Below are 18,558 nucleotides of genomic sequence, written 5' to 3'. Positions count from 1 at the left end.
CCCATCCCCCGCTGCCTGATCTCCTCCAGAGTCCTGCCCTGAGTCCCAGAGGCCGGGAGACCTTGCTGGGGAAGGCTGAGGCAAAGAGGGCACAGAGAATCTCACATCTCTCTACCCCTGCCCTTACTAAATCCAGCAGTGCCCACACAGTGTCTTTGCTTCTCCTTTAACTGTTCCTGAAGTAGGAAACACTCCTTACGGTGCCCTTGAGTTGCCTTTCGAGTTCAGACTGAGTTTGGAACTGGACCCTTGCTGAGTTTGGAAGGTGCTGCCCTTGAAGACGAGCTGTGCTGAGCTCTGCAACCATGTCACAGCTCTGGCTCTTCAATGGAACACCACATGCCCGTTTGGAGAAAGGAGATCCTTCCCTGTCACCTTCCTGCTGTCCTGTTTAACGATGGGGCAATATAAGTGATTGTCCTGCCCAAATCGTTTCCTCACAGGAGAAATAACAGTGCTGGAAAGCCGTGTCTCCCCCCAGCTGAGGGGGGGAGCATCAGGGATTCCTGCAGCCTGTTTCACAGCAGGTTCCCCCGGAGCCCCAGGGACACCTGGAGGGAGCCCCGAGGGGCAGAGAAAGGGCTGCCTTGGGCTGTTCCTCTGCTGCCGAGCTGGGCTGGGCTCCTGGCGTGGAGGGAGCTGCTGGCAATGAGGCAGCGCTGCCGAGAGACAGCTCTGCCCAGGAGCAGCTCCTCTGCCAAGCGCAGCAGGGCTGAGGGCACTGCCTGCAGGCACCGAGGGCAGAGGAGCCGGGCAGGGAGAGGGGAAAGGCAGCCTGGGCTGGGGGGATGCTGAGCGCTGCCTGGGGGAGAAATCTTCGCCACCCTTGACACGGTAAGTCTCTGGCTGCAGGACAAGGCGGATGAGAATCCTGGAGGCATTTCTAGAGCCTGCCCATCCCATGGCTGGTACGGACTGGCAGGGTGGCTCGCAGCATTTCTGTAGCACAGAGAAGGACATGCTTCCGAGCAGGGCTTCCCGCTGCACCAGCCGAGGGACGGGGCAAGCCAGCCCCCTCCTCCCTTCTGCCAGGGATGGCTGCAGTGGGATGAAGGTGGGTGCGCACCCAGGGCTGCCCAGGGCTGTCCTTCAGAGCAGGGTCTGACTTGCACGTGGTTCGAAACTTCAACAGCCAAAATCAACACTGTCACGAATATTTTGGGGGTGGGGGGCTGGGCACAAGGTGGTGCATGGTGAAAGCAACCCTTTTCTAAAACCTGATACTAAAAATAATCCCTCCCAAAAGCCCAGAGATACCAGGGTCAAATAATAGCACTCTACGACACCACACCGCTCCACCTAAAGCAGGGTTACAGACATACCAGAGACCCACCTACAACAGCAAAACCAGTTTTATCCATGGCTGCCAGGCCTGTGCAGTGGAAACAAACTTCCCCTACAGGAAAATGAGGGATCCTTCTGCATGACAGCCTTCCTAAATCGTGCGTCGTCAGTGCCGGGCTGTCACGACAAAGGAGCCCCATAAATCGAATCCTGCAGCCTCCTGCCAGAACCTCTGCCGAGCGTGATGCGAAGGGGAGAGGGCATCAGCTGCCGTTGTCCTGCTGTGTTTGCATGCCTCCTGCGCTACCACCAACCCCAATTGCCAGACAGAAGAAAATGCCACCAAAACGGTGTGTGATGCCTTGCACTTTACTCCGGTTTCAAGACCTGATGGTACATCACAAGCGATTGATACCAGCACCGATCATCTCCCTGTGCCGAATCTGGGCCTGAAATGAAAGCTACAGCAGGAATGAGGAACATGCAAGGCTGGAAAAAGTTTAATTTGTCTTGGTGAATGAAGAAAAGTTTGTAAAGGAAGAAAATTTCTCTTGAATACAGGTAAATCAAAGAATAAACTACCTGACTGAAGCGTTAAGCATTACATTTCAGTGTTATACTATGTTTGCAAAAATCTGATCCTCACTATTAATACAAGCATTGTATTTTACTTTTTCCTTTCCTTTACTAGCAATTTTTACTTATCAGAAAAAAAAAAAAGTAGAAATAATTGATTACATGCATCCTTATGACAAGATTTTAATAGTTAAGCATTCAAATAATGCAGAAACTCTTGAAATAACCAGTCTCCTATTTCATTCCCCTCAAATCAGCCAGATCCGGAAAACTTTGTGAAGTTAACATCAAAATAAATTTTTGCTGTCAATGTCTTCTTTCTTCAAAGGTCAAATTTATGCTCTGCAGATTCTGAAGTGTACTGGGTTCCAGTGCTAGGAACATGCAATTGAGAATGACACCATTTATCTTCCTCAGCTACACCCAGATTTCAGTTCGCTGTATTTAAACTGAACATGCTTCTGCAGTCTGTTATTCCAAATCTGTTCCAAAATCCCAACTGATGTAAAATACTAAGATTTTATGGCAACGCCACTTTAAAACACCAGCATTTTGAATCATACTTAATGCTGTGCAATGAAGTAAAGCAGTCACGCAAAGCCCAAGCGTTGCAAAGCGTGGCCGCTAGTTACCTTAGCATCCTCACGCCACTGCTTTAATGATGCAAAGCATTACACAAGGAACTAGGCAGTAAAGAATGAATCCCATAAATCTGCAGTTTATAAGTGGCAAGCTTCCTCACAGGATGTTGCTTCCCTTCTCATGGGGGGTCGGGTTGGGTTGGTTGTTCTTTTGTGGGTTTGTTGGGGTTTTTTGGTTTGGTTTGGGGAGGGGGGGTGTCCCTTTCCTTTTTCCTTAGTCTGGAAAACTGGGAAGCTGGGTCAGTTGTAGCATTATCCCATATGGGAGAAGATAGAAGAAGGTAAAGTAAAAACTACAGCAAAATGAAACATTGCCCTTCCTAAACTGTAAAAACTGGCCTTCCAGGAATCAATTGAGAGAGCTGCCTTATAAATCTCCTTCTTCAGTTGTCTACTCAGTGCATAAGATGCGGAAGTCAGAAGCAGTGAGGAAGGAGATTAAATAGGTTTAGAGTGACTTTGCGGAACAAATGGAATAGATTCCAAAGATTGCTGCTTAGGGTCTTGCTTGCTGGATTCGCTGCGTACAAAACAGCACACTGGGAACAGCTGCTGTGATCTGCACTTTGTATTTCCCAAGGTTTGCTTTCCAAAAGGCGAAAAGGACAGTCTCCTGCTCTCTACAAGTTCAGCATTCAGAATGCTGTCTTATCATTTGTTTTCTTTCTGTATACTTCAACTTTCTGTATATAGACAAATATAAAAAAGGATCTCACATTCAAATGCAGCATGTCCCTCCTTTCCCATTCTCACACCCTACCATAACATGACATGTACCACATATTCTCCCTGCTAAATAGGAGAGGATTGTAATTCAGAGTTAAGGGAAAGAGTTCAACATGCTCTCATACACTAAAAGAGTAGTATTTACTGGATTCATACATCAACATTAATATCACCAGATTAAATTCTCTCTATGGGTTTGATTCAGCTCCTGAGTCACTGACAGAGCTCGCATTTGCTTTGCTGATGAGGCATCAAACACAACATGAAAGAAAGCATTCATCTGAGAAAAATACTAAGCTTAGAGAACTGTACAGAGAAACCCCACCTGAGCCAGTTTAGAAGCAACATGCATGTAAACCTGGGTTATCGCTGCCCAGATTAATTAACACTGCCAAGGGTGAAGAACTTAGAAAACCCTTGCAAATGTGTGGATATCTATCAGATACCACTGTGATTAAAATTTGTAATAAGTCATTCGTGAACTTTTAGAAAGAGATGTTTTAAAGCTACTTCCTTAATTCTGTGCCGTATAAAACCACGGTACTTCATCAATCCCTCCAGAAGCTCACAGAAGTTTCCTGGGACTTTGCTAAGCGGTACAGCATATGCCTCCTGTCTGCACGTGCACTGGACCCCGAAACCAAACTGCCAAACTTATTAGCATGGCGTCACTTCATGTCATGCCGTATGTATCTGTGATTCGTGTGTGCCAAGGGCTCCCTCAAGGGAACAGCCTCCTCACCTTCCGCCTTACGCAGCTTCTTACGCAAACGTTTCCAATGAGGCACAACTCCTAGATACATGTATCTCAGATAGGTGGCATTGATCCAAAAAATTTACTGCTCAAATTCCTCTTTACGGGAGGGTCAAACCCAGCTTTTGGACAGCTCTACATCTAAATTTTAAAATCTGAAGTCGGGAAATGTTCTCATTTGTCGATTCGGTTCAGATAAGCTTTTTCTGAAAAAGACATAGGTGTCCAGGATTTTGGTTTGGGTCAACTTTTGGCACTGACGGTGCCTTCGGTCGGACCCTGCGGGTACCAAACAGAGAAGCAGCCGTGAGAATTCACGGGTCACAAGAGCACGTCAGTGGAGAAGCACTTGCATGGCAGCGAGCTGGGTGCGCTGCCTGAAGAAGCTCTCTGGCCTCTCTCGGTGTGCAGCAACTCGCCAAGAACAAGCAAGGGATGGTGCGGCTGAAAGGCACCTGCCCAGGGCAGGTGGCAACTAGGGTCCCACCTGGACAAGCCTTTCCTGTAAGGAGAAGCCATTGCTCCCCCCATCCAGTCCCACCTCCTCCCACTGGCACCTGCCAACTCTTCAACTTGTGCAGGCGGCTCAGGGGCAGTGCCAGGACAGCCTGCAAACGCAGCGTGAGGCCCTCCAGCAGGGCAGGCTCTCAGCACCCGCTTGTGCTCACTAAGAGCCCCCGTGAGCTCACGCCCGAGACCTCTGCAGGCACCTTTCCCACTCTGCTTCCGTGCCATGCTGACAGTTTGCACGATGACTGGGAAGACACAGCATGCAGGACCAAGCGACCCTGTTAGAAGCTTGCACAGAGGACCTGGGGCACTCCGGGGGAGAAAATACTCATTTAAATTAAAAGAGCTGGGTGTTGGCTTTGCAGCGCCTCTCTCTGCCTGCGGGCATTTGCTCAGTGGGAGGGAGGGAGGGTGGGGGGTTAATGCAGCTCCTGCCCACCCCGCGGGTGGCTGAGCTGGGCTGGGGATGGCTTATGTCCACAAACAGGTATTTTTACATTTAAGATAATATCATTCTATTTTTATAAATAATAGATTTATTTTTTACAAATAAATATTTTGAAATTATAATATTTGTATTATGTATACGTCTATGTATAATATCATATACATATACACACAGACATAGATATGTACCTACGCATCCCACCACAAATCCACAGAGGGAAAGGGAAGAGGGGTTTCAGGAGGGACTGGGGTGCGGAAGAGGGGTGACATGACCCCGGGGCCCAGGACTCACCGCAGTTCCTGCTCTCTGCACTGCCAGGCACATGGCACAGCTCAGGCACTTCTGTCTCTCTCTGTCTGTCCCTGCCTCCCTCCCTCCCTGTGCTGCAGCCCCGCTCACCCGACTGCCTTCCACCTCAGGGCACCCACGGGTGCCTCACAGCTCACACGGGTCCCTCACAGAAAGGAGACCACAGCAACAGGCTGTAGGACAGACAGGGAGGAGTTAGAAAATACAGGCAGGGAGTCAGACAGAGAAAGAAAGAAAGAAAAAACCAGTGATGGGAGATGGGAAGAGAGTAAGAATAGCAGTTCTGGGCAACTGCCCCCTTTCCTGATCACTGCCCAGGAACTGCTTGCACCGTATCCGATGGTCGCTCATGGGCCCTTCCCTGAGCCCCTCTGACCGTACGCCGGCAGCGTGGCGTTATAACCGTGCCAGGCGCTCTCCAGCACTCCCTGACCACGACCACCAAAGACCTCTCTCTAACAAACCACCAAGTGCCTCCTCTTCATAAGCGAGCCACCAAACGCACACACAAGCACTGCTCTCTGCCAGGAGAGCCCTCGCTAGCAGTTTAGATTAGCAATCAAGACTGGCAAGCACGCTTGACAGCAACACTCAGTTCCAGGAGGACAAGACATGTAGATAAAATCTAGCCACTGCTTCACACCAGGAAAGTGATAAATGCCGGTCTTTTGCAGGTCTATATTTCAATATTGCTGGAAATTTTTTCAGTTTTCAAGTCCTTTAATGACGGTTCCCGGTTTTTAGTATTTCGTATAAAACCAAGATGTTGCTGCTGACCCCACCTATTGAATAGCTGCGTGTTTTAATTGCCCAAGCCTCTGGCTGAGTATTCATGCCATTGAACGTTACTCACTGAAGGTGTGTGCGTGAGGCGTGAATCCAACCTTCGTACCCAGGTGGCGAATAGGAGTTTCCCCAGGGACGGATCCAGAGCAGGGAATTAAGCTCTCACCCTGCACTGCGCTTTGGAGGAGGAGCGGGTTTGTGCCCCTTCTCCGAGTGGATGGTGAGCTGAGGGGTATTTCACCCTTAGGGAACCTGAAGTTAAGCCAAAGAATGTCGAGTGAGTTCAAAACCCTGCCCAAGCCTTTGGAACATCCCGGCTCTGTTCACTGAGGCAAAGGAGTATTTTAGTTGAGCAACACTTATGCTGGGTAAAATGAGAGGATGAGAGGCTTTTGCTGCTTCAAATACTCATGGAAATGTCATTTTAAACGTGGTTCTTCAGACGAGATAAGTCTGCACCTCTTTTCTTAGCAGGACAAAACTTCTGAGCCTGTTCCCAGAGATAGAAAGAGCAGAGGAATTCCGTGGAGTTCCATGGTGGAGGGGAAAGATCCCAGCACAAAGGGTGCCGTGCTGACAAGCAGTGGGAAATACGCGATGCCAGCTCTTCCTGCGTAAGTATGGAATGAATTGGACTGACCGAGCAGTGAACAAGAGAAACCACGCGCAGAAGTGTGAGTGGCAATGCAACCGAACTGGCCAGCGCCTGTAGTGACGGGGGAGGAAGCACTGTCATTGCGTCTTAATCTTAAAATCTGTGATACTGTCTCATGTTGCAGTAGGGTGGTCCCCGTGTTCATGCCCCTGGAAGCTGGTTAAACCTGTGCTGTGCTAAGAACGTGTATTTCTGCAGAGCATTTTGGTGGTGTTTGTAGCGGAGTCGTTCTCTTGGAGAGGTCGTTTTGGTTCTGTTTGATGTGGCAAAGGCTCCTTGCAAAACGTAAGAAATTGCCGCTGGGCTGAGATGTCCCCCCCCTCTGACTTCTATGAACTCCCGTGTGTGGAAGGGACGGAACTTTTCCTGTTGCTGTAAATTAAGAAAACACTCCTGTGTGCTGAGAGGAGCGGCTGTTTTAAACTGCGCTTGGTAGCACTTCTGTTTTGCTGCCATGGATCTCCTTCTGGAGAAGCTGTAACACAGGCTCCTTCCCTTTCTAAAATGTAATCACTCAGAGACGAACTTGATCGGAGACTAACTTGGTGCTGCGCCTGCAATGTACATTTGCCGCCTGGCAAAGGAGAGGTGGGATTCATTTCACCTGATTTCTAGCTGTCCAAAAGTTATTTTTCTGGTCTGAGCTAATTTCTTGCTTGGAGAGTTCTGCAGCAGGAAAATTGTTCCCCCCTCCCTCTTCTGGTCTTGTGGCTCTAGAAGAGTAGTTTAATCTGAAGGCCTATGTTTTAGAAGGCGAATGTGGAGTGAGAAGAATTCCACCTGTTCTCTTCCTTTGATAAAATCCAAAGCTTGGAAGAGTTTTCTTTGAGCCATCTTTAAACTTTCCTCTCCCACCAGGCCCTCTCCCCCTCCAGGGAAGCTCCTGTGCGAGGAAAGAAGGAAAAGCCTCCCTTTTTGCCAGAGGAGCCATCGCCCTCTTCTTCCTCCTCATCCTGCTCTGGTGATCCTAGTCCAGATGAGTTGTTGTGTCTCATTTGTGAAGATACAATGTCCGATGCCGCTGTTAGTGCCTGCTGTGGAAACAGCTCCTGTGACGGATGTAAGTGCAGCTCCCACGGTTGTTACTTCAAAACATCACACCTGATCTTCTGAAAGCAGAAAGAGGAGATCAGGGAATTACTTTGTCACCAGCTCTATTTAAGACTTAAGCAGAGCCTGAACAGGAAAGGACTCTTCTCACTTAAAGGGAAAAAAGGCAGGAAGCTTTTTTCCCTTTTTACGTATGTAGTTAAATCCTCTTGACAGGCGGAAGGAGGAGTTTGAGAAGAGAGCCTAACTGCGCAGGTGATCACAGTATTAGATATCGAACGCGTTTGGTTTGTCCCCAGCCCTTTCCCTCACACAGAATTATAGAGCCATCTCTGGTGCCTTCCTGTGGTCTGCAGCCAACGGGGAGCTGGGCATTTAATCCACACTCCTCTCCACGGGAGAGGTGGTTAAAAACTTCAGAGCTGTGCCGGTTGTAGCTGGGATAGAGTTAATGTCCTTCAGCGTCGCTGGCAGAGTGCTGAGGGCACACTGATGTTTCAGCTGCTGTTAAGTAGCGGCTCCGTGTCGCTAAGTAGCGCCTCTGCTAGTCAGGGGCCTCTCCAGCTTCCCGAGCTCTGCCCGACAGGTATGAGTGGCCGCGCCAGGGACCCCTCTGCCCGCCCAGCTCCATCAGGGGTGATGCCCAGGTGCGAGGGCAGAAGGAGGCCCCGAGCCGTGCGTCAGTCGGCCAGAGTGAGTCGGCCAGCGTCAGTCGGCCAGCATCGCCTGCCCGCACTCAGCTGGCTGGCGTCAGTCAGCGTCAGCGTCTGTTGTCGGGAGTCAGTCAGGACTTAATCCTGTCGGCACCGCTGACCCCCCGTCTGGCGTGTGGGGCTGAGCGCGGTGGTTCAAGTGCCGCCTTAGGCCCATCAGTCAGGGTGGCTGTGTCAGCCTTGGCTGGCAGCTGTCACCTGCCTTTGGGCACACGGTGCCGTGTCCTGCTCTGCTGAGGGCGGCTCCTCATTCCCTGCCTGCTTCAGCTCGTTTTCCTGCTTCCACGTGCCTGGGCTTTGCTGGTTTAAGGCAGTGAAACGAACTTAATCAGGCTTCCCTTAACTTTGTGTCTTCTGCCTAGTGAGCCGTCGGACAGAGCTTTGGAGGAAGAATGGTGACAAGCCCCTGCTGGTGGGGTGGTGTTTTACTGGTGTGGAGGAGAGGATACTTCAGTTGGTGGGAGCGAGTCCCCAAACCCCGGGGCCTGTCGCGTGGGCTGCCAACGTTTCCGCAGCTCCCCTCGTCGGGCGGCTGTTTGCAAGGGGTGTGTTTGAGCACTGGGGGTTCAGCAGCCGCCGGGCCCTGGCCCTGGGCAGCCTGCTCTGGGGGACCCTGCCTGCGCAGGGGCTGGACCAGCTGCCCCCAGGGATTCCGGAAGGCCTTTCTCTCCCTTGTGACTCCGTGACTCTGGAACTGGTGCTGCGAGGGGCCAGCGCTGTGGGAGCGCTGGGAACGTTGTCTTCCCTGGGCTCTGCCTCTGTCGGGACGGCTGCGTGTGCGCTCTGCCCTGAGACACTCGGCGCCTGCGCCCGCCTGTCCAGGTACGCCAAGCAGTGTGCAACAGAGCACACTTTCAGGAGTGACCTGAGGAGCTTTTGCTAGCTTGGCCGCGTTGGAGAGGGACTGCAGCTCCTGCATGCAGGAATAGTCGTGTTGGAGAATAACCCTAGGAGGCAGCTGGGTGAAGGGGCTCTAGTGTCAAACGCTGATGTGTCTCGGGTTTGGGTTTGTTCATGTAAAGGGAAATGAAATCTGTGGTCTGCATCAGATACGGGATCGGGGCTGTATTTCTGGGGAAAATGTCACTGAGCCAGTCATGAATAGTAATTCAAAAAGCTCTATAATTGTGATCTTTCCCTGCTGTTCAACAAAGCGGATGCTGTTTTTCTCAACAGAGCATAGTTTTTCTTCCATTTCTTCTTCTTTGGCTTCTTCCCACTCTTTGTCCTCTTTCCTTAGACAATGTGACCCGAGCAGTGTCAGGCAATGGTGTCCCTTCTCTGACCACCAAGTAACGCTTCCCTGAGATCACTTTAGCTTCCACATCTGGCTGAGTGAAAGAATGACGCCCGTCAGCCTCAGCCTCCCTCCGTGCGAGAGTGAGCCTCTACGTGCACGAGGGAGTCCAGAGCTGACTGAGAGTGCCTTGGGTGCTGCCCTTTCTAAAAGCGAAGGGGTTTCTTGCAGCTCTCCTTGCAAAGTGAGTGTGTGGTTTGACACGTGCATGAGCTAGCAGGACGGCTTACGGCCACAGAATGGAGATGGGCAAATCCCCTCTCCTTCTCCCCGGTGCAGTGTCCTGCCTCCTTCCTTGTGCCGGCTTTTATGCTTGCTGGCTCTCTCTGCAACCCCGTTTCACTCTCTAAGCTGGTGGGAAACTCTCTGCTCTTGTGGGTGTGTTCCCTGTCTGCTTGGGGAGTTAATGTGGCTCCTAAGGAGCTCTAAAACGTGTGCAGGTCAGGGCAAGGGAAGGCACAGGGATACAGGAGCAGAAGGAAGGAGCAGATGGAGAGATGGGGGCAGCAGCAAGGCCTCTCTTTTGGTGGCACTGAAGTGAACCTGGTTTGTGACATCACGTCTGCAGCTGCGACTGACCGTATCTTTAGCTTTTCCTTCAGTAAGCCCGTAACATTGTTGGCCTTTGAATCTGACTTTCATGTACTACATGTCAGTCAACGGTGACATCCCAGAACACTGACTTGGCTGGATGTGATTCTGCTCAAACATGTAATTTCTCAACTTGTTCTTTCTTATTTATTTTCTGGAGCTTTTTAATGCAAAACTCACTCTCTGACTCGTGCCGCCTTGCTTGACTTGACTCCAGTGTCTTGGGCTTTTTCCCATGTTGTTTATCCTGTCAGTACCCCTGCGTCCCTTTTTGTTGGTGATCTCGTAGGCATCAGAAAAGCAAAGGATTCTGCTTTTGCTCTGCTGTGAGATCCAAACCTGTCCTGAGTGCCCTTTTGTTAAGGAAAAGAGCCGCAGGAGGTGGCCGGGAGATTATTCACGGCAAAGGGATGAAAGTTCTGTCAATCTCAAAAATGTCGATGGCTGTCAGGAGCCTCTTTTGGCATTTTCTTCTCTATTCACAGTGAAGAATGCGAGACCTCGCGGCTCAGGTAACGAGCAGCCTGCTGCAGTTTCCCGAGGTGACCATTCAGGCTCTTGGGGAAGATGAGCTCACCCGAGGGTCTGTGCTGCGTGGGCGGTTTTCCAGAGGTGAGCCTTTTCCTTGAAATTGGGTCTTGCTGTGAAGTTGTTACTGCCTGGAGGTGACCTGAGGCACGGGGTCACAGCATCAGCTGTGTCAGGTTGGTGCTGCTCAGGTGCGTCAGGTTTTGAGAGAACAGAAAGGATGAACTATGACAAAATGATGAAAAATGTTAACATTAAAACATTAGTAGAGTTAAACTTTGAAAGGACAACAGCCTGCGGCAGTCTTGAGCTATTAAAATAACACGGGCAAGTCAGTGAGCCCTCCTCAACTTCTAATGGAATGAAAGGCAGTTTACAAAAAAGTCCTGGTGTGGTTTTGGGCTGTATTTATTGGTACCATCATAACATCCCGTGCAGAACTAGTTCTCCCACAGTGTTAGAGAGGCAGCCTCCCCTGCTTTTTCTTTCCTAGCCTGACTAAAAACAGAAGGAAGAGGAAGGAACAGAAGGAAGAGCCCCCTGTTGGGCGCTGCAGCCAGGTTTGCAGAGCATTTAATGGGACGCAGAGGAGTGTCCCGGGAGAGCTGCTGAGAGCGGCTGAGCAGATGAGGTAGCTGACTTTGTCGGTGATCTGAAGGTAGAGCCGGGGGCCTGCCTGGGTGTCCGGGCTTCTGCTGAGACCATGTAGAATCTCTCTGTGTGACTGTAAGTGCAGTAGTTGAGTTAATACTCCCTTTGTGTTGGAAGTAGTTCAGTGAAACTAAATGTGCTAACTTCTCTCTGTGATCAGCGCGTGTAAAAGTTGAAATTGGCTCCCGCAGTGCCCATTTTAAGGTAATTCCTTGTTGAAGTCCAAACCCCTGCCCAAAGTAGGCGTGTGTTGAGCAAAGTTAGTCAACTAGAAAAGAATTGGCTGAGATTTTGCCATATTTGAAGTATGCTTTAGGAGTTGTATTCTCATATGTATTTAGATGATTTCTAGCAAAACCAAGCTGAATATGGTATAAAGACTAGAGACCAATCTATTGTAATCTTTATCCCAAACAAGCAGAATTCTTCAGTGCAGGAATGACAAGTCCAAATGCAAAATCATAAGGTGGTTCATTTTACGATGCATTGGTTGAGGATTCAGTGGGTGATTTTCAATAATCGACTGGAATTCGGTAAGCCTCTCTTGCTCTGTGAGCTACTTCTGTTGAAGCAAAGGGGCAGTGATTGTGATTTTCCCGTTGTTTTCAACCCTCTCCTGGGAGTTTGCTTTAGCCAGCCTTTTCTCTTCTTCCAGGGAGAGATGGGCTGGCCTGGCTGGCGTGTGGCCCTCAGCTGGAGGTCGTGAGCGCTGTGACGGGAGAGCGGCTCTCTGCACACCGTTTCAGTGGAGCCCGTGAGCAGCCTCCCACCATCCGCGTGGTGAAGGAGGTTTCCTGGCAGACGGGAACGGGGCTGCTGGTTGGCTTGAGAGAAGCAGAGGGAAGTGTTCTCTGCCTGTACGACCTTGGAACATCGAGCGTGGTTACAGCAGTAGTTCTGCCAGGAAGGGTAGGTGCTTTTTAATGGGGGAAACGTTGTCAGGTGCTGCATAACGCTGTTTCAGGAGCAGCTTTGGAGCGTCCCTTTGCTAGGACGTCCGTTTTCTCCATTGTGTCATCATACTGTCACTGCAGAGTGTCCAGTCGAGAGCACCTTGATGTGAAATCGTGGGGTTAACGGTACCGTTATCCTTTGAGTTTGCTGAGAGAGTCAAACAAGTTTTCTGGTTTTACAGTAGAGCACGTAGTTACCTCATTCTCCACTTTGACAAAAAGGCCTTGAAAACTACCTTTTTTTTTAGCCAGAGTGACAAAGAACTCGTCCTCACCCTGCCTTTCAAGTGTTGGTAACATACATGTCCTGAATGGTTCATTATGTCAGAAATACTGTCTTTAAAACATCTCAGACTTCCATGGCTGTGCTGTAGCTGACTTCGGCACATTCCCAGGAGTCTCGGACTAGCAAGCAGGTGACTTTAGAGCAAAGCACATTTTTCTGTTGACTTAGGATGGGAAAAAACAGGCTTCACTGCGTTACCTGGCAGGTGGTTACAGACTGACTTTCAGCCTGAAGCCCTTGAACCTCTGCTTATTGCATATGGTGCTTGTGCCGGTGGGATACTCTGGTGTAACGTTGCTAATTTTCCCTGCCTTCTCTAACCCATAAACTCAGATGACGTCCTTTCCCCTCGGCTCCTTGTCTGAGTGTAGACAAGAGTCACCTTAAGGTAATGGAACATCAAGGTTCCCTCTGTCTTTACCACCTTAGAATCTGCGACAGATAAATACTTCCGTATTACTCAGCTTTCCAGAGCGTGGTTTGGTTTGACTTGCTAGAATCCAGGCGGGGTTTGTTTGTCTGTAGCGCTACAGTGTGATTGCGGGCAGTGAGCGTTTGTGTGGTGGTGATTTCTAACGAGCTGAGCTGGGTTGGTGCTCCGCTGTGTGGGTTTGCCGATCGTCCTGATAAATCTCAGCGTTTGAGATGGAAAGGCAAGCTGTGCGCTGGCATAGACGTGCAGTCATTCAGACTTGTAAAAGCAAATCTGAATTGAAAACATTAACGGTATTAAATTGGTTTATAACGGTTGCATGTTTCAGAGCACTGGAATGGTATTTTCCCCACTCTTCCTGGTTTGTGTGAGGCAGAAGGGCAGCATGCAGAGTCAGGGAGCTGAGACAGGATTTCTGCGTTCGTTCCCAGAAGGAGCTGGCAGCAGTGTAGGAGAGTGTGCAAAGCCAGTGGCTGGTGCCGTGGGAAAATAGGCAGTTCCAGGAGCTTCTACAGGGAAAACTGAAGCGTTAAAACTGGGAAGCTGTATGCAAAAGTGGAAAAGGTGGATTTGGGGCCAGTTGTACAACAACAAAATGAGACCTTAAAAGAAAAAGAAGTTAACAGCAACAGGGGAACTTTGGCTGATTCCGCAGCACGATATGTGCAGTGTTTCTGCTTTCCTCCTGAGAGTCATCAAGGCTTGGAGCAGCAAGAATTCGAATAATCAACGCACTTTTGGTGGTGCTTTGAGTAGCTGAGAAGATTGGAGATTTCATCTGATTTCCAGGAAGTGTGAAACAATATAAAGTTGTCTCAAATACTGCGGGCACTTCTAGGAGTAGAATTCTTGTGGCCCAGGGGAAAGGTAAATTCTGTAGCAGATTGCCAGGCAGCGCAGTCACAGCAAGTGCTTGATACGGGAGGGGAGAGAACTTTGGGGCTTCGAGGTTTGGTCAATTTTTCCCCACCTCTGGGGAGAAAACCCAATCTATATAAAAAAAGGACTCCTTGTGGTGCTCACTGCTCTGTTCCGTTGTCGTGTAACAGGTTGCTGTTGATGTAAAGCTCCCTGGTGTCACTGTGTGACATTATGCAAGGAGGCTGAAGGGCAGCCCGTGTTCTTTTGTTGTGGAGCCTTAGTGCAGGAGCCCTCACGTGCTGGTGTCTCTGCTGGAGCAGTCAGGGCTGTCCCGGGAGGGGCTGCAGGTGCGGAAAGGTCTGTCTCCATCAGGGCCTTGTACTAAAGCTGCTGGCAGGCGGCTCCGCGTGTTACAGAGCAGCGTGCGCTTCTCCTCAGCCGGAGCTGGCTTTTGGCGAACCAGCTGCTGGGCTTTTTGCCGCTGTTTCGGCACTGAAAACTTTTCTGCTTTCCCTGGTTGCTCTGTTGATTCTAAATGAGGACTGGTGTAGCTTTCCCTAAGCTGGTATCTCCCTTCCGCTCTCTGTAACAATACTCCCTTGCCGTGGCAGCGGTGTGTCTCCCCTGCAACTTGGCCGCTGCCGCGTCTGACTGAGAGCCGAGATTTGCCCTAGTACCTGTTTGGCAAAGAAGGCGTGGGCTGTATCCCAGTGCTGACGGGCTGGGGGCCGTGGGAGAGCGAGAGTGAGTTTGGCCTTTCTTACTCCAGTCCCTTAAATACGGTCAAGTTTCTTGCATTTAACGGATTTTCTGTGTTGTCTTTGAGTTAATGGTTTCTAAGTAGAAAATGGAACTTGGTAAGCTGTAATAACAGACTGCACCATTGCAGTTGGAGTGAGCTCAGCGAAATCCCTGCAGGAAACCCCGTAAACGGAAGGCAGTAACGGATTTTTGTACAGGACATTTTTGGGGGTTGGTTGGTTTGTTTGTTTTGTCTGGATATAATTGGGATCAATGCTGTGTTTTTAAGTCTGAGAACCCTGTATTTACTTTCTTGCTTCTGATGGGCTGATTCTGGCTTCACTTTTGAGTCATTTCTATCAAAGCTCGTCAAAGAGCTGAAATACTAACTTGTAGTTTTCCTGTAGGTAACTGCTGTAGAGCCCATAACTAACCCCGGAGGAGCCAGCGTGAGGCCTTGGCACCTGCACCGGGCTCTGCAAGGGTTTTGTGGCGTGGCAGCGGTGGCGACAGATGTTGGTCATCTGCTTGTGGTGGACCTTGGTTTGGATGATCTCTCTTGCAGTCAGAGGGAGAATGAACCATCGGGTGAGCTTGCGGTTTCTAAACTTGAACGGAAAAGTAAGAAAACTTGTGTCTTTTCAATCAACAACACGCATCCCACTTTGAAGCTACTGCTGTGCAGACGTTTATGGCTGCTGATGACAGGTGGCGGTTTGACATCGTCTGGCCCTGAAAGGATTAAAAATGGGAGTGGCTTCATACTCCTCCTAAGGTTACAAATACCCCCTCCCACCAGGGTCCCTCTGTCACGGTGATTCTCACCAGTGAGGGGTAGGAATCTGACCATCTGAGTCGGTGCAGCTGCCTGACAGGAAGGTGTGTCGGACGTGCCCTATTTCCTGGGAATGTTCTTCTGCTTCTGTTCATTGACTCGGGGCAAAGTTGAGGCTTGTTTTTTAAAGTAAATATGCCTTACCAAAATCCCTGCATTTCACCAAACGGAACCTGTACTTGGTGTACTCGGATTGCATACGCTGTTTTTGCTCTTACAAGAGTGGCCTCGGGAGCTGGTGTCACTTCAAGTAGCTTCACCGTGAGGCCCAAACTGCTGATGTGCAGAGCCCAGGAAGAATTTGTCTATGGAGGTTTCGCTTTCACCTGGTTTTGAAATAGGAGCGAGGATACCTGTCCAGTCAGAGAGTTCCTGTGTGCTCTGAATGCGTACAAAATGGGAAGAGCAGACAAAGTATTGCATCAATGGGTATTTTGCCAGGGACGGTAGAATTAGATCATCCATGTTGTCACGTCAGTGTTTCAAATGCAACCTGAATGGCCTAACGCATTCCTTTATTGTGTGGTTTTGTGCGTGCAGGTCTAACAGTTGTCACTAGAGCTGCTGCTGGCGTTTCACAAGGAAGAGCAACCGTGAGCAGAGCAGGGAGACATCTCTGCCTTCAGTTACAGTGTCCTTCAGGAACAGCGCTCTCGACCCTGTGCTACATCAGCAGAAGCAACCAGCTCGCCGTGGGTTTTTCCGACGGCTCCCTGTCACTGTGGAATATGAAAACTCTGCAGCGGGAGTAAGTCGGCCTTTGCACTTGGTCACGCCTGGAGGTGCAGGGCTCTCAAGGCTCTGCTTGAGGAGGAAGTCTGTTAATTTAAAGAGCCCTTTTTCAGGGAGGGAAATGTGGAGTGTAATCTTGGCCTGTTTAGGAATCCCCTTCTGAAGTAACCATTGAGCCATACCTGGATTCAGTGGGCCGCCTTCTCCCCAGCGGGCTGGGATTGTTCTCCTTATTGTGCCCGTGGGCTGAGGAACTGCGGAAAGCTCCCTTCTCTGGGTTCTGTCAAGCAGTCAGGGTGTGAGAGAGCTGCTTTCCATAAGGCAGTTTGTTCCACCAGCAGTATTCAGTGACAGCAGGAGTTGTGTGTGTTTCAACGAAAGAGATTGTAGACATTATTTCTCAGGACCGGCTCCTGCAATGAGGGCACCCATTGAAAGGCTGAAGTATGTTAATGATGGGATTGTGGTGATCATATTCTTTAAAGCGTCCCGGTTGAAAGGAGTGAGACGTGAAGGATCAAGAGCTGATCTGTGGCTGAAAAGACATTCTCTCCCACATTTCAGCCTCGACCAAAAGAGGGGACTGACCCATGCCAAGGCAGCGATGCATGGGAATGAAAGTCTGCTTGGAACACTTGGAGGGGGAATAAGGGTCATGTCAAGGGATAAGCAACAGAGAAATGAGGGAGATGATTTCAGCTCTGCCAAAGAGCAATCCCCCCTGGAATATCTGACCCAATTCAGATCGGGATTCACTTAAGCAAATCTGCAGTGACTCACCGGGAACTATTGGCGGCATGAATAGAGAGTGGAGGGATAGTGAGGCGGCAGGAATAGATTGTGAAGGTGCAAGGAAAGTTGAGAAGTCTGGAGGAGAAAGGCTTTAGATAGTCCAAGTAAAGAAACAAGACACTACTTTTGTTTGGCGCTGTTTTCAGCGTGTGCAGAAGAGAGGCTGCATTTTCAGTTCAATATTGAAGCAGGCGACAAGAGTAGGAAGAATCTTTTGCCTGGCAGCTGAAGGAATCTTTCATGTTCCTGCTCCGCAGGCAGAGGAGGAGATAAAGCCAGGTTATTGCCCGTGCTGGACAGTAATTTCCTCACCTCGTGGCTGTTGCATCAAAAGCAGTCGCTCCCGTGACGCCCTTGTTTGAGACGGGAGTGGGACCTTCTGTGCCTTGAGGAGAAGCACGTCAGGGGCTCTTTGCTCAGAAGATGCTTCTCCCCTTCTACAAACAGGCAGGGCCACCAGGCTCACCTGCTTTCTGTTTTTGTTAACCCTGCAGGCACCACTGTCAGCTTGAAGGAGGAAGGATTCCTGTCTGCGCCGTTACTTTTCAAGAGCCTGAGCACGATCCTCGCAACTGCTGCTACTTGTGGGCTGTTCAGTCGACGCAAGAAAGGTGAATAAAAGCTTACTACCGGCCACTGGGATTTTTTTTTTTTTTTTGAGCATTTGTTCACCTAGAGTTGACCCACGTGTATTTGTTTTGTTGAATTAGCCGTGCAGGAGATTCTCTCCGGTATGGAAGGGGCTGACGGTGCGATTTGTACAGGATGTAACAGGGATGGAGAGGGACCTACTAGTTCCTCCCTGCTGAAAGGCAGCAAAGCGACAGTGGCTCTATTTCTGTGCTGGCATTCTTCAATGGCTTCCTTTGTTTCCTGATGACTGCTTCATGATTTGCCTGATATTCACACCGTGGTATGAAAATACCATGGAGCGCAGTGGAGGCTGCAGCTCCAGAGCACTGACGGTGCGGATCCACCAGCCTGCTGCCCCTAAAGGAGGAGGTGACAGCATGGCCGGTTCCCTGGTGCCAGCCTGAGCCTTGGTGAGCCAGCTCAGCTCGGCTGGCAGGGAAGGTGCTCAGCAGCCAAGTCGGTGGTTTCCTGCTGGGCTAATGACTGAAAGGAGGGTGTGGAAGGTGCCGTGTGTGCAGGGGAGGGACTGGAGCTTTGGTGGGAAGGGAAGGGGAGAAAGATCTGCCCCTTTCAGCATCAGCAAGCTATTTACTCAGCTCGGCTGCTCATGGAGTGGCAATCTTTTTCAGTTTGACTGTAAAGCAGTTTTGATTGCGAGCTCTTCAATGCCAAGAACTGTTCCCAACCATTTTTACTCCACAGAACATCTTGAAGCTTCCAGATTGTATGGGTAGCCTTTGCCCCAGAAGCTGTTAGTGTCCAAATTTCCTCCT

At 50.0% G+C, this 18,558-nt stretch overlaps 1 long non-coding RNA gene across 1 annotated transcript; it reads left to right on the top strand.

Moving 5' to 3' along the window:
- Positions 1–10,380: 10,380 nt before the first annotated feature.
- Positions 10,381–12,343, top strand: LOC135311450 (uncharacterized). The gene is made up of 3 exons (XR_010371081.1): positions 10,381–10,460; positions 10,826–10,952; positions 12,175–12,343. It is a non-coding gene; the product is annotated as an uncharacterized LOC135311450 (long non-coding RNA).
- Positions 12,344–18,558: the final 6,215 nt, after the last annotated feature.

Source organism: Phalacrocorax carbo, unplaced genomic scaffold, assembly GCF_963921805.1.
Source record: "Phalacrocorax carbo unplaced genomic scaffold, bPhaCar2.1 SCAFFOLD_73, whole genome shotgun sequence".
NCBI classification, from domain to species: domain Eukaryota; kingdom Metazoa; phylum Chordata; class Aves; order Suliformes; family Phalacrocoracidae; genus Phalacrocorax; species Phalacrocorax carbo.
This window is presented reverse-complemented; position numbering and strand designations above follow the sequence as displayed.